The sequence below is a fragment of the Charadrius vociferus genome, unplaced genomic scaffold, assembly GCF_000708025.1.
Source record: "Charadrius vociferus isolate BGI_N301 unplaced genomic scaffold, ASM70802v2 scaffold257, whole genome shotgun sequence".
In the NCBI taxonomy this organism is placed as follows: domain Eukaryota; kingdom Metazoa; phylum Chordata; class Aves; order Charadriiformes; family Charadriidae; genus Charadrius; species Charadrius vociferus.
In genome coordinates, this window is record NW_009649473.1 from 1,688,891 (window position 1) to 1,693,535 (window position 4,645).

Here is a 4,645-nt window from a genome sequence, read left to right on the forward strand (position 1 = left end):
CAGAGGGAAACGAGACCGTGCTTTGTAGACAGACTGCGAGCGAATACTCGTGTTAAGGGGGGGGCATTATCTTTTAAACCTTGGTTAATTGCTCTGCCTTCATGATGGGGGAGTCGCCGAAGACCACAACAGACATTACATATCTCAGCTGGTTTCTTTCCCTGATCCACCGGAGTATAAGTCCCGTTTGCTGGGTTTGCAGCATGTTCAGCGCATTTCTTTACCCTCCTCTTCACCCTTTCATCAAAGAGATGAACTTCAGTAAAGCAGTTCCAGCTGCCTTAAAAAGAGAGATGGTTCCTATTTCCTGCTTCAGTACAGGGGTTAAGAACAACGTTTCTGTTCATCACAGAAATAAACGTTAAATGGAAGTTGAGTTATATCCCTCCTGTGACTAATGTTCTAGCTTGTTTTCTAAAGTTAATTCTTCATACACTTTTTTCCCTCTTGTTCTGTCTTGCATTTGTCCAGACTCCTGTGTTCCTGAGGGACTAATTACCCACTCAGCAGTTACTCTGAAGTCCAATTGTAATAGTTGGCGGAACTCCGTTCTTCCATGCAAGCTTTCAAAATAATTCCTCAATTTATTTCAAATAGCACCGCTCTCTGGAGCTTCTTCCCAATTTGCGTTGCCCTGGGCTGAGATTTATTTTGCTGCTGTTGAGAGCTGACTGTTTTGCTTGTCAAAGGCCAGATATTCTCAGCAGAATCATTAAAAACAAATAAACAAAAAACCTCAAAACAAATGGATTTCTCATTTAGAAATAATCCATTGTGATGTAATCTTCTATTTTCTTGTCTAATAAATCCTTAGTAGCAATGTAAGCAATGAAGAAAACACTGATTCAGACCTGGATTATTCTTCCTCAAAATACAGATGTGATCATAGCAAGTGTTTTCATTCATACCACCCTTAGACTTGTCAAAAAGTTTGGGGGAAATTTAGTCATGCATCCTGTGATCTAAAGATGCACGCTTTCTTATTCTGTAGGAGTTTGGGAGCAAAATATTCACCCCTACTGGCATCACAACAAATAACGGAGAGCGAAATTCAGATTACTGGTGTATATTTTTTTCCCCATAAACGCTGCTTGAGAGGAAACCATGTCCTTTCCCAATTCTGCTACTATTTAATTGTTTATACAGCCAGAAGCAAGACACCTCACCTCCTGGCTCTTTGGTTTCTCCACTTGTTCCGTGAGGATAATAATGTTGACACTGTACAATACTGAACAAACTGATGTTCATAAAATGTACTTAAATTGTCTAGTGAAGAATATATAGAAAAAAAAGATGACCACAAAGTCTTTTTCTTTCGGATGCCTGAATTGTGCCAACGGCACAGGGAATATGGCAGCTCCTATGAGAAGAACCTGTAATGACTAAATAGGAGAAAACATTATGTCTTATTTAATGATTTCATTCTTCCATAACCTCTACTTAATGACATGCTAATTCATTTTTTCCTAGAGAAAAGATAGCTCTAAACCTCTGCACATCACCCAATATTTGACCAAGCGGACTTGGGATCTGTTTGCTGCAGAGGCACGGCGCAGCCCCCACCCTTGGCTCTGAAGCCGATTGACTTGCTTGGGCAACATTTACATCTGGACTTTTTTTTTTTTTTTTGCTTAAGCTTGCATTTAATTGTGATCATCCTGTGAAGTAACGCACGCAGGAGGGCTTCTTCAGATAGCACTATGGTTCCCGTCAATCAACAAGTATCAACTCTCTTATTACAGTTAAGCATTGATCATGCAAACTTATCAGAGTGTGCTGAAGTTCACTATTGTAATTCTCTTTGGAATTCTTGTCTAAATATCACAGCCCCTAAGGTAAATACCGGCTAATTTCTGCCTTGCAAAGAGCAGAGTATTGTCATGCCAGCCCTTCTCCTCACTGCCTCGCTAGCACGACCAGTCAAGAAAACTAGTTTTGCTTTTACACCCAGAAATAAGATAGTTATCACTATCAGAGAAGACAGAAAGGATGTAGGTGTGGGGATATCAAGTTTTTCGCTTTTAGCATGCAAAATCAATTATAATCACAAGTGTAAGTTATTTGCTGATGGGACCTACAGCAACACCAGTACTTACCAGGAGTTTCACTGGTGGGCTCAGCAGAGGCTACAGAAATCAATTGCAAACTCTGGGTCTTTATCAAAATTGATCCGGTAATTAAATATTTACTTTCAAGACTTATCTCAGTCATATTTCCAGTTCAAAATTACAAATTTTTTTAAAGATACCTTCCCTCTGCTCCCACATGTTAAAAATACTCTCTCCCGTTTTTGTAAACCTAGCAATTTTTTTTAATACAGTTTTCTACATCTTGTAGTTTCCTCACTTAATGACTGACATTACAGATTGTCTTTTTTCACTTTCTCCAGGGCATTCACTACGTGCGGCAGTGCCCAGGACACAGCTACCGCTGAACAGTGCTGAGCTGCCTAAAGGAGAGGACACTGCGCACAGCCGCAGGCATGCTGGAACTTCTCCTGCTGGATTTACAACGTGGAAAATCCCAGTATTTCCAAAAATCAAAAGTTGGGAGCTGTTCTTAATCTGTCAGCATCTTTTTAAGAAGGACCTAAGAACTGCCTGGGCATTCGTATAAAAATTGAAACCGTCAAACACTCCTTCCTTCCGAACTATGTGCAGAGCTGTCAAAATGGACCATAGCTTGGGCCAGCGCACAGCCGACTGCATCAGAAACATCCCTGCGCCCATCTAGGGCTGGAATCAGCCCACTTCAAACTGGGTCTGGCAGATGTGAAACGTCAGCAGCCGCCTTACCAGCGGGTAGGTCCGGCGAAGGCCCGGTGAGGCACAGGCAACGCTTGTAATGATGCCAAGAGGTTGCAATGAATCACGTCCCGCTGAGCGGCACAAGGGCATTTCACAACTCTCCTGCCCGGCCGTAGCCTCGGGGGAGCGCAGCGGGCTGGGGTGCCTCGGGGAGGTCGGTCTGTGCTGCCCCAAAGATGTGCCAGTCCTTTCCTTCCCCGCAGCGCTGGGAAACCTTCCCTATTGCAAAGGGTCAGGTGTAGCCGTGTACCTGTCACCCTTCTTTCACCACGGGTGGTTGGGGACAAGCCGAGGCTGCTGCTTTACCTGTCACTATTGCCTTCAGCAGACCTCAGCAGCAAGCTTTCAAAAGAGCTGCTTTTACGCCATGTACTCTTATTCTCTCAATCGGTGCCACGGAGATGAGCGCCAAACCGCAGCCAGTGATTTACTGGCGCCCTCGGCTGCGGTGCCTGCTGCAGCTCCGCAATAAATTACATTCGCTAGTGCCAGCCTGCGTTCCCAGCACGGGAAAGGCTGCGAGTTTGCTGGAGTTTTATCTGCTCACAGGTCAACACCGGAGGACGCTCCTTTTACAAGCGACTTCCACTTGCTTTCAGCCAGAGGTTTTCGGAGCAGCAGGAACGCGCAGGGGAGAGCCAGGTGTCTAAGCACATCTCCACCGTGCAAAGCACCACAGGTCACCTGCGCTGCTGTTTGGTAACCTATTAATTGCGCTGCGCGGCTGGACCGGCAGCAGCCACGCGGCTTTGAGCGCAGCTGCAGCCGCTGTAGCAGCACATCGCCAGGCCGGGCTCTGCCAGCACCGGGAAGAGGTACAATATTGCAACCTTTGACGTCATTCCAGCGGGATCAAGCTCAGACGTCTGTCCTGATCGGAGATTGCGCATGGTCCTGTCCCATCCCTTCCTCCCCCCGCAGAACAGACACGTTGTGCAATGCCGAAACAGACTTTACTGAGGAACGGGGCATAACTGTGCCTCGCAGCAGATGGGCTCAGCACCCCCAGGATCTGGCCTTCAGTGTGTAGAAACGGCAAGAGGTTGGCAAGGAAATGGGTGCAAGTCTGCTCAAAAGGCTGTTTAATAATTTGCCTTCAGGAGAAAACACTTTAAAATAGAGGGGACGTCACGGAGCAGCAGCAAAATGATGGACAAAAGACCTGTTTGCCCTCACAAGTGGGGCTGTTAGCATGGGGTGGAGGAGAGGGTTTGAACAATCCTTGGATTTTGGGGGGTTTTTTGGGCACTGCCTAGTACAAATGGGCAAGAGAAATAAAGGCTAGGAAAATCCCAGGGACCCATCAGTCAGCATGAGTGCATGGAGATGTTTATGTCTTCTCTGGGGTAAGAGAATCAAGGAAGTTTCATGGGGCAGCCAAAAGGTGGTAATGTTTTTGGGGGTGATGGGAGGGAGAGAAATCAGAGCACACAATGCCAAAAGGCTCCAAGGCAGCCAAAGGAGCCGGACACAGGCAGGAACAGAGAAAGCCCTGAGGGCTCCCAGGCAGCTCGGCTGGCTGCTAGGGGCAAGTGGTTCAGTGCTGGACTCGGTTGTGGGATGTCAGCTCCAAGGAGAACACTGAGGGCTGGTATTTCTGTCGAGACAATAGAAGATGAGCAACAGAGGGGCCACTGGGCTTAAAGGAATGGACCAAAGAAGAGAGAGAGACACTTTGCAGAAAGGGAATAAGAGTCTGCCAAAGTTTTTCCAGAAAGGGCTGATCTGAGCTGCAGCCTGGCAGGGCAGAGCTGAACCGTGTCCAGGTGTCCCGGGTGAGGCTCTGGAAAGAGGGGATGGGAAGGGGGGCCGGGCCTCAGAGGCCAATATGGGAGCTG